A 15,497-nucleotide genomic window follows, 5' to 3' on the forward strand; every position below is an offset into this window, starting at 1 on the left:
GGAGTGAAGTTTCCCTTGCTGAAGAGATAAGGATTATGGCAATGTTGTCTTGTAGGAATCCTGGAATGCGAGCGCTCAGGGGCCACCTTTGGTCAGCCAGGGGATGCACCCAATGCCAGGCTGAGGTGCCTGATACCGACGCTCACACGATCGGTGCTGGTGCAACTGTATGTGAGGAAACGGCTCGTGCTGCGTGTTTGCAGACTCCATGTAGAAACTCTTATGGAGGTAGGACTCCGTCCAAAGCGTTGCTCACTAAATCTTTATATTTAAGTGCAAACGTATGTTTAATTCACCTCAAGGGGTGCAATAAAAATTCCCCAACAACAGACATTGCCAGATGCACCACCTCCACGCTGACTCCTTTAAAACCACTTGCCAAATATTCGTGCTCCAGAGTTAAAAGGGAACCAGAGCTGCCTGCATCTAGTGAGGAAAATGAAGACTTCTGCAGATCATTTGGCTTTCTGGTTCCTGCTCAGGCATTGGACATCCCTTGCCAGTGCTGGCAAAAAGATCTAGACATACCTATTCCACCAAAACAAACTCTCTCCTGTCTCCCACCAAGTCACCCCACGACCTCCCATTTATCCTCCCTTTGCGCCTCCTCACTTCTCCTCAGCCAGACTCCACCTTGCCTTTCCCATGTATCTCTCCCACTCTTACAAGCCATTCCCCCTACACACCAACAACCTGCATGGCAGTCGTGGTCTTTCTTCAAGGACGTAGACACCACCCTACGTCCCCAAGAGGCTGGAGGTGCTGCCTGGAGGCCACCATCTTCCCTGCAGGAGTGTCCTCACCATAGTGCTCACATCAGGCTTGGAGTCCCCCTCTGACAAATTTGAGAAGCAGCCACCTCACAACTACCACCATCCCTGGTTGCCTCCACACAGGTGCCTTCCCTTCTTCCCTGGAAGCAGATGAGATGCCAGCTGGGGAGTGAAACCACCCCCACATGGCAGGATATCCCAGACGCCCGGCTGAGGACAAGGCAGTGGAGCTGCAGCTGTAGCTCCTGGGGTTATGCCTCTCAAGGCCTCTGGAAGCCTGCGGCCAGGTGCCTGTCATGCTCGGCGCAGGTCCCAACTGCAAGGCTTCCAGTGGAACAGTGCCTTGAAACTCCCAGGGAGCCAGGTGTCATTGCAGAGGGCGTGTGATCAGCAGGGCAGAGAGGGCTGGAGCAGGTAGTTGTGGCCGAGTGGTGAAGGCGATGGACTAGAAATCCATTGGGGTTTCCCCGCGCAGGTTCGAATCCTGCCAACTACGGGGCACAGTCCCCTTTTGGGCTCCCTGCAGTTGACCACGCTGCAGCTGTGGGACTCGGCCCCGCAGAGCCCAGGGACACAGCAAAACCCCTTGCGGTCCACGCCTCCCCCAAGAAATGCCTGGATGGATGGGAAATCTTGCTCCCATTTACAAGGTAAGGAAGTGAGGGGAAGAGAAAGGGCCAGCACTGAACGTGAGCCATGAAAGAGGTCCTTCTGCGCACACGTGGCCCTCATTGCTAATGATGATAGCCTGCCTGGGTGGTGCAGCATCTTAAGGAAGAAGGAAACCCTGAGAGGGCCCATGTGGAGAGGCCAGAGAAAAAGAAGGTGATAAAAGCCCATTGCTAGCGAGTGCATGGTTTGTCCCCCGCAGCCATGCCACTGAAAGCGGGGGATGCGAATGGCAAGATGCTAACTGCAGTACAGCTTGCTTAGGCGAACAAATGCTACGTGAGACAATGAACTTTTGTCAACTCAGAGTTGACGTGACCTGAAGACCCAGCCTAAACTGCCTCTCACCTGCTGAGAACACACAGTACTGACGATAAAAAGAATAGGAGATTTGCCTTAGGAAGCTAGGCGTATAAGCACGGCCTCGGTGCATAATCAGATTCCCCTGATTGGTTATGCATGCTCACATCTGCACACCCAGCCCTCTCTGTCCTGCCTTTGCTCTGTCCCCTCTGCCTGGCTCTGCATGCTCTGGCATGCGGATGGTACAGAGAACCAGCAGACACTCGCCCAAAGGCGCAGGCATCAGCACTGCCACCTCATCCCTCGCCCTCACCAACGGGCTCTACCAGCTCAGCCTGACCAGGGCATTTCTGGGACCCCTGGCCGCGTCCAAGGCTGGCCACCACCCAGTCCAGCTGGGCTGACCCCGTCCTGGGGAGGCTGGGGGCCCCCTCCAGCCCCAGCAGTGTTGGGCAGGTCAGGCACAGAGAGGGCGGGGTTTCCCTGACTCCCTGCAAGGCTGTGTGGTGAGAGAGGCAGCCCTCTGCTGTCCCAGAGCAGCAAGGGCAGGGCTGCGCCAGGAGGGAGGACAAGCTGGGAGCTGTAGGGTTGGCGCAGCACCACACAGACAGGGCAAGGCACTCGCAGACAGGCATAGTGCTGCAGCCCCCAGGGAGCTGGGTTTCTGGGCAGGGTTGCAGCCCTCGTCACCTCACTGGGGAGCAGCTCCTCTTCGCCCCGCAAAGCAGTGAGGCTGCCCCCCCGCACTGGGGTTTCCTTCAGCGCCTGCAGAGCCCGCTTGGGTGGTCAAAGAGAAAGTCCCCACCCAGGGTTATGGGCGGGAGATGTGGGCAGAAGGGCAAAGCAAGGCCCTTGTGCTTCCCACCCCCGGCCCACTGCCACTGAGCTTTCCAGGGAGACGTTTTTCCTGCCTGGTCATGGGCGCAGGTAAGAGGAAGGGAAAGAGGCGTGAGCACAAGCGCTGGTGCTGGCAGTGCCAGGGAGGGTCAGGCAGGGCTGTGGGAGGTCTCGGCTAAGGCGCCGGGGGGAGCAGAGTGGCGCAGCGGAAGCGTGCTGGGCCCATAACCCAGAGGTCGATGGATCGAAACCATCCTCTGCTAAGTCCTTTTTGTTCCTGCTCCTGACAACCGCTGACTCTCCCTTGCATCTTACAGCATCTTACACCTGCACTGCTGCGCTCCTGCTGCCTGGGCGCTCCACGGCCACGGCTCTCCCACTCCCTCAGCCCCTTCTCTCTGACACTGCCACCTTCTCCTTTGCTTTCTTAGCAGCCAGCACTCCCAAAGTGACCCTCAGCAAGGCAGGCTGGGGTGGGTGTGGAGCAGCAGGCAGAGCACAGCACAGAGCTCCCCCTGCGAGGCAGTGGGTGTCCTGGGGACACAGGCGTTTCTCCCTTCCCATCAGGCAGCTCAATCCCCAACTTCCCAGCCACAAGGGAGGACCTCCAGGGCTCTGCGGGCAGGGAGGAGGACAAGCCTGGTACTCGTTTGGGAAACACCAATGCGATTGACTCAACCACCTGGGGGCTTTCTCTGTCCTAGTCCGTTTGCTGCTGTGCCCACTTGTAGGTCCCGCCAGGAGCAGGGCCAAGCAGGTATTCCCAATGGGCACTGTATTGGCTTACACGTGGCTAGGGGTTGGTAGTGGAGGGGAGAGGGGGTGCTGCAGGGTGGCCTCTGTGAGAAGAGGTAAGGGGCTGCCCTGTGCCAGACACAGCCAGTTCCATCTCCACAGTGGACCCACCGCACGACACAGCTGAGCCATCAGCAAAGTTTGTGGCGCCTCTGTGAAAACATATTCCAGAAAGGGCAGAAGACGCTGGGCAGAGAGAGGAGGAAGGAACAAAAAGAGTGGGGAAGAGCAGAGGGAAGACGCATTCCCCCTGCACCGCTTGGGCAGGCAAGGGAGTCTGGCGTGAAGGAGTAAAGTTGAGCCTGGGACAGGGGAGAGGAAAGGCGGTGTTTTATGTTTGTCTTTTTGTTTCTCACTACGCGAAGCTGTTTTAATTGGCAAAAGAATTAATTTTCCCCAAGTCAAGCCTGATTTGCCCACAACAGTTTTTGCTAAGCCATGTCCTTGTGTTTATCTTGACCCATGAGATTTCTTATACTGTTTTCAGTGCTCCGCATCCCCCTCAGGGTGGGGAAAGGAGGGAGCAGCTGGGTGGGTGTTTGGCTGTTAGGTATGCTTGCACCACCACAGGTACATACACACAAGCGCACGTACACGTGCGTAGTACATGCACAGCTGGCACACGTATGAACGCAGGTGGCGAGCGGCACCATGACCAGCACCCCAAAAAGCACTCACACAAGCGTGAGCGACACAGATGGCCCAACCCTGTTCTTTCCCTCCGGCTGCTCAGGACTGGAGATCGGTATTGGACACACACACACCCCCTCCCTCCCACATGCACAGCAGCAGGTCCCTTGAACCCTGGGCCGTACCACAGGTCTGCGCAGAGTCCATGCCCGGAGCTCAGTCCTGGTGCGTCCAGTGTCCTGCTCCAACCCTGGGCAGTCCCTGCTGCTGATCTCCCCTAGTCGGCAGCTAGTGCAGCTTGAGATCTCACACACAGAGAAGAATGCACACATCCCAGCAGCTTGAGGTCGTGTGTACAGGGAAGGAGGGGGCAGGCCAGTCTCTCATGTGGAGGAGCAGGAGGCAGCACTGCATACAGGTGCGTTGGTGGTATAGTGGTGAGCATAGCTGCCTTCCAAGCAGTTGACCCAGGTTCGATTCCTGGCCAACGCAGACAAGCTTTTCTTCAGCCCGGCTCCAAGGTGCCTTGCATCTCCTGCAGGCAGCCTCTCCTGACTGGTATGATCAGAGCAGCACAGAGGCCCCCTAACCCTGGGCGAGAGAGGCACCAGCCCGTGCCCCGTCCTGTCCCTCTCCTCCCTCCAAGGATGCCTCCACTTCCTCTAGCCAGGGTCTCCCTCTTCATCCTTGGTGCTCCCTGGTTTCTCTGCCAGGGACCCCAGATGGTACAGTGCTGATACAGTGTCAGCTGTAAGGGCCCCGGCTGGCTTTTGGATGAGATCGGTGCTTTCTGCCAGCTGTGGGGGCTCCAGGCTGGGCTCCTCGCTGTGGTGCTGGTCTGGCCCAGAGCTGGACCTGCTGCTGCTGCTGCCCCGTTGCACTTGGCAAGAAAAGCATGGTGCTGTGGCAAGGTACACATGCCTAGGTGGTGGTCAGGGGCAGTAGGAGGAGACCTGTTCTTCATGTAATGTCTCAAAAACCTGTCTGTCTGATCTGAAGTAAAAATGGAGTGAATTTGCTCTCCATCCTCCGCCATCTTTTCCATCTATCCAGTGCTGACTGGTCAAACGTGGGGTTTCATCCCCTTCAGAGGGGATGCTGGTATGTACAATGCCTGTGTTCAGAGCACAGCGTTATTTCCTCTACAGCACTCTTGCCTGACAACAGATCCTGGTACAGATTGTAACTTGGTTTGAAATCCTCTAACAAACAAGAGTTCACGTCTCAGAGACCCTCTGTCTCCAGCACATGCGCAGAGCCGCTGGCCTACCCTGTTCAGGCTCCAGCATTGCAGAGACATCCTGAAGTTTACTGGAATTGGGTGTAACGATGTTCCTGGTAACTGAGAACTGAGACACCCTCATTTGTCTTGCAGCTTATGGCCGGTGGGCCAAGGGAAACACAAGGAGCCTCTCTCAACTAGACTCTCAACCTGAAGGGGGCACAGCTTCTCAAGTGACTGATTCCAGGGTTGCTTAAAGCAACAAAAGCAATGTTCTTCACTATGCTGACAGTCAAAACACCAGTCTGGACGGCGGGGTTGTATGCAGGGTTTGGGTTAGTGCAGAAATTACAGGCTGTCATTGGCAACGCTACAAGCAGGTGGAGTTACAAAGAGGGTGACCATGATTGCGCGTGCTCTCTTCCCTACTGAAATGCCCAGCCTAAGCCCGCCTTGCAGTCACACTGCTTACGTCCAGACCTGAAAAGCAGCGCTTTCCTCCTTTCCGCTCCATATTCATCCCCTGGAGTTTTTTTCCCACAACTTCTCTGAAAGAGAGACGTGCCATGACTGTTTTTCATATATGAAGTTTGCCAATAACAGTTAAGAGACTGAGGAGTTAACTCAAAAGCTCTGTATTAACGTTCACGTCTGAACAGTTGTCTGAAAAACCTCCCTGGGAAACTGGTTCCCTTCTGTGACCATCCTCACAGCAAAATAGGGTTACCGCGTGTGACGCTCCTTGTATTTCCACCTCTGCCCTTTGCTTCTTGCCCTCTCACTGTGCACCGGTGACAAGAGGATGGCTCTCTCTTCTTCACTCCGCCTGTTCACCCTTCTGCCCCAGGTGTTCGGAGACACACAGGAGGTGCCCCTCAGCCCTTCCCTTCCCCAGGCTAACCAACCCCAGCTCTCCCAGCCTGTCCTTGTATGACAGGTGGGCCAAGTCCTTAATCACCTCAGCGTCCCTTTGGCAGGGCTGACAGAGCCCCTAGCTGCGCAGAAATGGGAATCAGCCACACAATGACACCGGTGGAGTCCCTGTAAGGGCACCTAGCATGCAGACATCCAGGTCTCCTGCAGAGGAAGGACACCTTGCAGAAGGCTTTCCACTTGCTGACAGGAACAGATTGGGCCAAGAGAGAAAGCAGAAGCAACAGCATTCAGTCAGGAGAAGACATGCACCTGCGCCAAAGTTCATGCTCCTCGAGCAGCATTGAGTGCTGAGAGGTTTTGGTGGTGCAGCATTGAGGAGAGTCATGCATCATCTGGGAGACTAAACAGTGACCCTGGATATTCCTTTGTTCTTGGCTGCATGCTTGCATGTGGGAGGCCTTGCCTCACTGCTGAGCACCTTAGGTGGTTTTTTCCTCCAACACGATTGTGAGTAGCAAAGTGCATCACCAAAAGGAAAGGAGGCATAAACCTGACTTCCAAATGCCAGGACTCTGGCTGAGATTCAGGCTCAGAAAGGCAACTTGTCCCTGCCTGTTACTGAAGCCACCCTCCACAGCTCAGCTGAGCACGCGGGTCCATTTTGTCCTACCACCTCATTAATCCTTACCACAAACCACACTTGCCTTCCTGGCACAAACATCACCCTCAGGAGGCGCCACGTTGCCAAGTCTCCTGGCGTGTTCCTTTACACCCTGTGCCACCCACCTCTCCTATGCTGCCCCTCCGTAGCAGTACAGCAAACAGCTGTAGCCGTGTTTGCCTGCAAATGGTCAAAGGGCTCCAACCTCCTCGCCTTCAGCAGGACAACAGGCGGACTGGTGGCCTTCAAACCCATGGAAGAGTGTTGTCATCTCAGCCCAGTTCATAAGCCTGCTTCTGTCTTCTGCCAGGAAGTACTCAGGGCAGGCACTGAAAAGTCAGTGAAAAGTCACTGCTTCCTGAGCATTCATGCAGGGCCCGCTGGGTACAGTGGCAGAAGAAATGAGGTCAGCTCTCGAGTGCTTTCAGTGGCAGGACTCAAGGCTGACCACGAGAGACATCACAGGGTGCTCTGATATCGGTTCAGGGAGCTTCACCCACAACTGGCAGTGCTCCATGCTTGGGGACACTCGATGCCATGGGAGAGGGCAAGTTTTTCCCTCCACCGTTCACAGTAGAAAGTAGTAAGCTCAGGACAGAGTCTCCAGCTATGCTGCGCAAAGTCTTTAATGAGAAGGAGCAAATGCAGTGGCACAGAACAGAGACCAAGAAACACGTCTGCAGGGCTCAGGGAGGTACAGAGAATGGCCCATTTCCCAAGGACAAGCTCCACACAAAGCGCTTGCCTTTCCCCATTCTGCTCTACCTGCTGGCAATCCCAGCCCATCCTATGGATTGCCTTTGTCACACTGCCATCTTCATGGTGAGCGTGGCCAGGAGATTTTACGTGCGTTCGCGTCATATGGATTGCCTTTGTCACGCTGCCATCCTCATGGCGAGCGTGGCCACCAGTCACGGTCAAATTCAGCCATGAGGAATATCTCAAGTCAACTCTCAGGTGCTTTCAGTACAGGCTCTCGAGTAAACCCTGAGAGACATTTCTCCAATGGGTCATCATAGACACACAGGAGACTTTGGGTAAGTTCAGGCAGAAGGTCAAGACTGCACCATCCCATATGGGAGAAGAGACACACCTCTCCAGGGATGTGGCAAAGCTCCATGGCAAAGAAGGACCGTTGTGGGCTAGAGGGAAGCCCCTGGTGGGCAGGAGTGAGGGCCACGAAGGCCTTGCTTACGCTCATCAGGCTCTGCCACGGCCTGTTCTTTCTGCCCATGAGCCCAGGGAACAAAGGCAGATTCATAACGACAAAGAGCAGACCAGAGAGTCAGGCAGGTCTCTCTCAAGTGGAGATCTCTTGGGATCTCCATGGCCGCGTCCCTCGATGCTTTTTCCAACCAGGGGTCCTGGCTCAGCTTGGAAGTGGAGAACCTGTTGGAAACAAGCAAGTCGAGGTGTAGGAAGAGCTGGAATGAGGCTATGAGCCCTGGCATCCCTGGCACGCCTGAAGCTGGGGCACCATGTCCACCAAAGTCCACAGCACCATTGTGGGCCATGTGCAAACTCGTGTTTGCTGGGAGTTCAGGGTTTTTCCCAACTCTTCCACATCACAATGCCTCCCAGGTGCTCTGGGACACTGATCCAATGTCTCTTTGTGTTTGAAAAGTATGGAATGGGCCACCCCATCCCTGGCCCAGGAAAAGAGCCGTGAGCTTTTGGCCTCTTGCCCTGAGCCTCTCCTCAAAGGAGGCCATCCAGGCCTTTTGGCCTCTGGGATGAACTTGCTGAGCAAAACAGACCAATTTGGGCGTGGGTCTCTGTCAGGGAAGGACGCGGGCATCTCTTTCATCACCCTCCTACGTGTTGATTTCCTTGTTTCCTACAGGTTCTCCGCTTTCCAAGCTGAGCCCAGATCCCAGGTTGGAAGAAGCGTGAGGACCTGGTGAAGTCGCCAAGGGACGTGGCTATGGAGATCCCAGGGAGAAGTCACTTGAGTGAGACCTGCCTGAGCCTCTGGCCTACTCTTCATCCTTACGAATCCGCCTTCGTTCCCTGGGCTCGAGGGAGGGCAGAAAAAACAGGCTGTGGCAGAGCCTGACGGGCGTAAGCAAGATCTTCGTGGCCCTCACTCCTGCCCGGAAAAGGGCTTTCCTCCAGCCCACAACGGCCCTTCCTTGCCGTTGAGCTTTGCCACATCCCTGGAGACGTGAGTCTCTTCTCCCGTATGGGATTGTGCAGTCTGGATGTTCTGCCTGAACTTACCCCACTGTATTCTGCATATCTACTATGACCGGCAGGAAGAGATGTCTCTCAGAGTTAGCTTCTCAGAGAGCTGCCGCGCCTTCCTTTACTGAACAATGAAATGGTACTTTATGCGAGACAGAGGCATTCCCTGAAACCTTCCAGAATGTGGTGCAGCAAGGAGCCAGCAGAATTACTTTGGCTTGGGGCTTTCTTGTTCGGTTGTTGCAGACTGAACCGGGAGTACCCAAAATGTCCATGGGATGGCAGCAAGAGAACATCCATGGAGTTTTCCATTTCCTCTCGCTCAGCTGTCCACTCTCCAGATGCTCCTTCACCAGCTGCTCAGCCTGACAAATGGAACCTTCTGTCTCCAAAGCAGAAAGCAACCTTAATCCGTGCCTTCTGAGGCGTGCTAAACCTGCACAGGAAAAGGGGGAAAATGCAGAAGAAAGAGCAGGTGTGGGTGGTCGGGAGGGAGCTTATGGCCAGTGGGCCAAGGGAAAGACAAGTAGCCTCTCTCAACTAGACTCGCTACCTCAAGGGGACGAAGCTTCTCAAATCTCTGATTCCAGGGTTGCATAAAGAAAAACAACGTTCTTCAGTGTGCTGACAGTCAAAACATCAGTCTGGGCGGTGGGGTCGTATGCGGGCCTTGGGTTAGTGCAGAATTTACAGACTCCCACTCTGTCATTGGCAGTGCCACAAGCAGGTGGAGTTACAAAGAGGGGGATCGTGATTGCGCATGCTCTGATTGCGCCCTACTGAAACGCCCACCCTAAGCCCATCTTGCAGTCACACTGCCTGCGTCCAGACCTGAAAACCTGAAAAGCAGCGCTTTCCTCCTTTCCACTCCGTATTCATTCCCCGGAGTATATTAACATTCACATCTGAACAGCTGTTATCAATCCACAATTCCTGTAACCTCGTCCGCCACTCATAAAGCCTAAAAGGCCCGTGGCTCCACGTTTAACCACCGAACACCTTCTTTTGAATGGTGTCACGCAACGCTATGGGGACAGGCAGCCTTTTAGGCATCCCCGGTAGAATGTTGTTAGAATCAATCGTGTCTCATCCTGACTCTCCTGGGTGCCCAGGACCCCTTCAACGGAGAAGGGGGTACGTGACCCGTGGCTAAAGGCTGCCTGCCCAACAAGATGGCGTACCTGGGGTTAGGAGTAGGAGACACCGGTCACGATGGCATCTGGCAACTGAAATTATTTTTACGCTCCGGTACAGGAAACTTGTGTAACTCTTCGTGTCTCCCACTATGCTCTTTTCCAATAAAGGCAGGAGGAGAAAATGAAGACTGGAGACTGAGACAGCTCGTCCTGGGTCTTCGCTGCCAGCTTTACCAGAGCCCTGGGTTTAAGACGAGCCCCTGCCTGGGGATGCTGGTGGCTTTGCCCTGGAGAGGCGGTTGGTGCCAGGCCTGTACTTGGCTCCTGGGCACAGCATCTGGCCTGGTCACTACATGGTGGGAGGGGAGGGCTCGGCGCTACGGAGCTCCTCCAGAGCCCTGCAATGCCCGGGGCTCCTGGGGGGGCTGCACGAGGCCCTGAAAGTGCTATGCCTTCCTGCAAATGTGGCTGGGGATGAGAGCGGGGTGGCTTTTGCCCATCTACCCTGTGCCTCTCCCCTGTGGGTATCCAAGTGAAGCCCTGGACGTTCTCCCAGCCTTTGGCTCGCAGCAGACACCTTTGTCTGACCCACATCTCTGCCCAGCTGGGCTCCCGACAGCGTGCAAGGCCAGAGGCACATGGGCAAGCCACTCTCTGGCTTGCCAAGGCCTGCCACCAGCCAGAAAGACCTCAGGAAGGTCTTTCCAACTTCTGGGGAGAACGGCAACCCCGCTGGTCCCATGTGCAAAACCAGACCCTGCAGAAAGGCCAGGGAGGAAGCAGGCAAATGTCTGGACGTGGAGGACTCAGCCCAGCGGGGCTTCCAGCGTCTTTGAGATTTATTGCTTCCTGTAACCCACGTGTGCACAGCCATCCACAGGATTCAGGGCCTGGGAGTCACCTGGCCTCCTGTGTGGGTCAGCCTGGCGTGAGCAGTAGCTCCCAGGTGCTGGGGAGCTCTGGGAGATCTCTGGCTGCCCACTGAAGCCTGTAAGGGGCCACAAAGTGTCCTCCCCACAGTGTCCCCGGGCGAGGAGCAGCAGTGGAGGCTCCTGTGGTAGGAGCAGTTACCATGACTCTGTGGAAGCAAATGGGCTGGAGACTGCGGCAGACTAAGCAGGCAAGGGGATAAGGAGTAAGCATGCTGAGGAAAGCCCCGAGGGAGCCAAAAGGTTGAGGTCCCACTGAGATTTGAACTCAGATCGCTGGATTCAGAGTCCAGAGTGCTCACCATTACACCATGGGACCCCTAGACATGTGCTGTCTTACCCCGTGGCCACCCCAGCTGAGCCACATGCTCCTGGCTGAGCCTGGCCGTCTCTCCATCTCCCAAGTGCAGCCTTCCTCCAGGGCCACCGGCCACTCTCTGCTCACACAGGGCCTTTCAAGGGAGCGGCAGAGCTCTCTGCACAAGCCTGGCATGCCCTCTCTTACAAGACCCAGGCTGATAACCTGTGAGAACCTTGCTTTCGCCTAATTAGACCTGGTTAGGAAGTTTCCAGCTTAACCTCTTCAACACTGCACCTCACAGAGCACCTTCATGGCCCCGTGATCGGTCGTTCGATGCTTGCACTTGTGGTCTCTGCTGCTGCCTCCCTTCACCCCCGTGTCGGACAGCCTGCCAGTCTGCCTGTGTAAGTTATTGCCTCTCTCCTGTTTCTCACCTTGTAGCTCATCCTAAGCAGCCGTTAACCAGATATCCTTACTCTCGGTTGCAGTCCTAGCCGAGCTCCTGAGCTTGCCGAATGAGGCGAACAAGAGAGAGGGCAGCGGATGAGGTTCAACAGAGGGAAGAGCCGGCAGAAGGTGCCTAATGCTGATGCTCACACGATCAGTGCTTGTGGAAGCGTATAGAAGGAATAGGCTCGTGCTACGTCTATACATCTTTCCACTGAAGTCTGTCACTGCGTGAAACCAGGAGACTGGGCCTACGTTAAGGTACACTAGAGAAAACATGCACTTCAGCTGCGCTGGAAGGGACCTTAGCAGGTACTGGTGATTACCAGTATGGTGGTGAAGTGCAAGGGCCTGCTCAACTGGATCCGTGTTTCCCAGTGTAAAATGGTCACACCAGCTTCAGACACAAAACAGTGTATCACCTGTCACAGCAGAGCTGAATGATCTACATGAACTTCCTCTGCTCAAATGTCAACAGAACAACAACCTACAACCCTGCAAACAGACTTTGATGATATCAAAGTGATTGATATCACCTGAACCTGTCAATTGTTTTTGGAAATTGTAGCTTTGCGCTGGGATTTTACATTTGAATTTGTATTATTACTGGTCATATACTAACCCGTAAGAATTATTCTATGATACGCCCTTAGGTAATGAAGGAGCATGAGGAATATGTGGCTCTAAGACCCATAAGATACTGCCTGTTAGCTGGACTGGCACTGGTACATAAGGATGGTTGGGTTTTTTTCCCGGCATCTCAATGCTTCCGGACCTCTTCCGGAGTGACAGACACAACTTACCCCAAAGCACTTAGCAAGCAAAGTACAAAATGCTCTGTGCAACAGCCACTTGTTGTTTGACAAACTGGCTTCCACCAGCTTGCACAAACTTTCCTCCCCTGGCTAGGCGTATCAGAATTAGAAAGGGCTGTTGTGAATATATCTGCTGTAACAGAAGACATGGGTGATGCCACGGTTAACACTATTTCAGCCTTACAGTTAGAGGTAGAACAAGAATCTCAGGTAGCCCTGCAGAACAGCACGGCGCTGGATTATGTACTTGTCGCTCAAGGAAGTGTTATGTGTATTAGTTAACACCTCTTGCCGTACATACGCAGACCAAGATCAGAGAATAGAAATGGACATACATAAAACTCGAGGTGAACTTCAGATACTGCATGATATACCTGGAGAAAAAAACCCTTTTGACTGGTGGGAATGACTCCCAAACATAGAAAGATGGTGAGGAAAAACTGCTTAAGATAGCATTGAAGTATACTTTGTTGAGATTATTAACTTTGGTGGTTGTGCATATATTTGGTTCAGCTGATCTTATGTTGTAGCAAATTGGTAGGAACAAGGCATGGCTCAAGCAGAGGCCAGAACAATGATGCTGAATATATTAGAGGATAAGGAAGAAGAAAAGGAAGAAGTGCTTGGACTAATGACTAGAAATTATCATAAAATCTAGAGGCCAGAACAGGTGATGGGACAGTCCGGCCCACGTGGTGATTGATCCTGGGCTCCCAGGAGTCTGCGGCCCTCCTACCATTCTCAGGATCTTTACGAGAAAGATGGTATGAGACTAGAAGTCTCAGAAAGTCTCATAGGCCCTTGCAGGCCTCAATAGTTACAAAAAAACCATTTTCAGCTAATGGTCTTGCCAGTCAGCACAATCTACTTTACAACGGAGTGGATTATTTGTAAGAGGATGCACTGTCTAGAGCGTCCTTTTCTGAAGGTGCCTGAAAAGGAGCTGTAAACAAAAGAAGGAGGGAGCGAAGGGAAGCGAGGTGAAACGAATTTTTTTGGAAATGGAAATAGATAGGAAGCATAAGGAGAAAGTTTAATCCCTTGCAATGATTTCTGTGAGTAATTACTACTCACAAAAGCCGCGGGGGGATGCTTGGTAAATTCAAATTGCAGCTGCTCAGCCATGGTAAATTGTGACCAACAAATGATCTGCCATGGAGGGCAAGAAGGCCTAACTGCAGAACTGGCTGCGTGCAGGAATGCTAGAGACAGAAGGACTCCCTGCAAGGGAGTGAAGTTTCCCTTGCTGAAGAGATAAGGATTATGGCAATGTTGTCTTGTAGGAATCCTGGAATGCGAGCGCTCAGGGGCCACCTTTGGTCAGCCAGGGGATGCACCCAATGCCAGGCTGAGGTGCCTGATACCGACGCTCACACGATCGGTGCTGGTGCAACTGTATGTGAGGAAACGGCTCGTGCTGCGTGTTTGCAGACTCCATGTAGAAACTCTTATGGAGGTAGGACTCCGTCCAAAGCGTTGCTCACTAAATCTTTATATTTAAGTGCAAACGTATGTTTAATTCACCTCAAGGGGTGCAATAAAAATTCCCCAACAACAGACATTGCCAGATGCACCACCTCCACGCTGACTCCTTTAAAACCACTTGCCAAATATTCGTGCTCCAGAGTTAAAAGGGAACCAGAGCTGCCTGCATCTAGTGAGGAAAATGAAGACTTCTGCAGATCATTTGGCTTTCTGGTTCCTGCTCAGGCATTGGACATCCCTTGCCAGTGCTGGCAAAAGATCTAGACATACCTATTCCACCAAAACAAACTCTCTCCTGTCTCCCACCAAGTCACCCCACGACCTCCCATTTATCCTCCCTTTGCGCCTCCTCACTTCTCCTCAGCCAGACTCCACCTTGCCTTTCCCATGTATCTCTCCCACTCTTACAAGCCATTCCCCCTACACACCAACAACCTGCATGGCAGTCGTGGTCTTTCTTCAAGGACGTAGACACCACCCTACGTCCCCAAGAGGCTGGAGGTGCTGCCTGGAGGCCACCATCTTCCCTGCAGGAGTGTCCTCACCATAGTGCTCACATCAGGCTTGGAGTCCCGCTCTGACAAATTTGAGAAGCAGCCACCTCACAACTACCACCATCCCTGGTTGCCTCCACACAGGTGCCTTCCCTTCTTCCCTGGAAGCAGATGAGATGCCAGCTGGGGAGTGAAACCACCCGCACATGGCAGGATATCCCAGACGCCCGGCTGAGGACAAGGCAGTGGAGCTGCAGCTGTAGCTCCTGGGGTTATGCCTCTCAAGGCCTCTGGAAGCCTGCGGCCAGGTGCCTGTCATGCTCGGCGCAGGTCCCAACTGCAAGGCTTCCAGTGGAACAGTGCCTTGAAACTCCCAGGGAGCCAGGTGTCATTGCAGAGGGCGTGTGATCAGCAGGGCAGAGAGGGCTGGAGCAGGTAGTTGTGGCCGAGTGGTGAAGGCGATGGACTAGAAATCCATTGGGGTTTCCCCGCGCAGGTTCGAATCCTGCCAACTACGGGGCACAGTCCCCTTTTGGGCTCCCTGCAGTTGACCACGCTGCAGCTGTGGGACTCGGCCCCGCAGAGCCCAGGGACACAGCAAAACCCCTTGCGGTCCACGCCTCCCCCAAGAAATGCCTGGATGGATGGGAAATCTTGCTCCCATTTACAAGGTAAGGAAGTGAGGGGAAGAGAAAGGGCCAGCACTGAACGTGAGCCATGAAAGAGGTCCTTCTGCGCACACGTGGCCCTCATTGCTAATGATGATAGCCTCCCTGGGTGGTGCAGCATCTTAAGGAAGAAGGAAACCCTGAGAGGGCCCATGTGGAGAGGCCAGAGAAAAAGAAGGTGATAAAAGCCCATTGCTAGCGAGTGCATGGTTTGTCCCCCGCAGCCATGCCACTGAAAGCGGGGGATGCGAATGGCAAGATGCTAACTGCAG

The 15,497-nt window shown here is 54.0% G+C and overlaps 5 non-coding genes across 5 annotated transcripts; 4 read left to right on the forward strand and 1 right to left on the reverse strand.

Annotated features, from left to right (window-relative positions):
* Positions 1-1,187: 1,187 nt before the first annotated feature.
* On the forward strand, positions 1,188-1,269 carry TRNAS-AGA (transfer RNA serine (anticodon AGA)). Its single transcript has one exon. It is a non-coding gene; the product is annotated as a tRNA-Ser (tRNA).
* Positions 1,270-2,773: 1,504 nt separating this feature from the next.
* On the forward strand, positions 2,774-2,845 carry TRNAM-CAU (transfer RNA methionine (anticodon CAU)). Its single transcript has one exon. It is a non-coding gene; the product is annotated as a tRNA-Met (tRNA).
* A 1,582-nt stretch (positions 2,846-4,427) lies between these two features.
* On the forward strand, positions 4,428-4,499 carry TRNAG-UCC (transfer RNA glycine (anticodon UCC)). The gene has a single exon. It is a non-coding gene; the product is annotated as a tRNA-Gly (tRNA).
* Positions 4,500-11,262: 6,763 nt separating this feature from the next.
* Positions 11,263-11,334, reverse strand: TRNAQ-CUG (transfer RNA glutamine (anticodon CUG)). Its single transcript has one exon. It is a non-coding gene; the product is annotated as a tRNA-Gln (tRNA).
* Positions 11,335-14,992: 3,658 nt separating this feature from the next.
* On the forward strand, positions 14,993-15,074 carry TRNAS-AGA (transfer RNA serine (anticodon AGA)). The gene has a single exon. It is a non-coding gene; the product is annotated as a tRNA-Ser (tRNA).
* The last annotated feature ends 423 nt before the right edge of the window (positions 15,075-15,497 follow it).

Source organism: Ciconia boyciana, unplaced genomic scaffold (genome assembly GCF_034638445.1).
Source record: "Ciconia boyciana unplaced genomic scaffold, ASM3463844v1 HiC_scaffold_131, whole genome shotgun sequence".
In the NCBI taxonomy this organism is placed as follows: Eukaryota; Metazoa; Chordata; class Aves; order Ciconiiformes; family Ciconiidae; genus Ciconia; species Ciconia boyciana.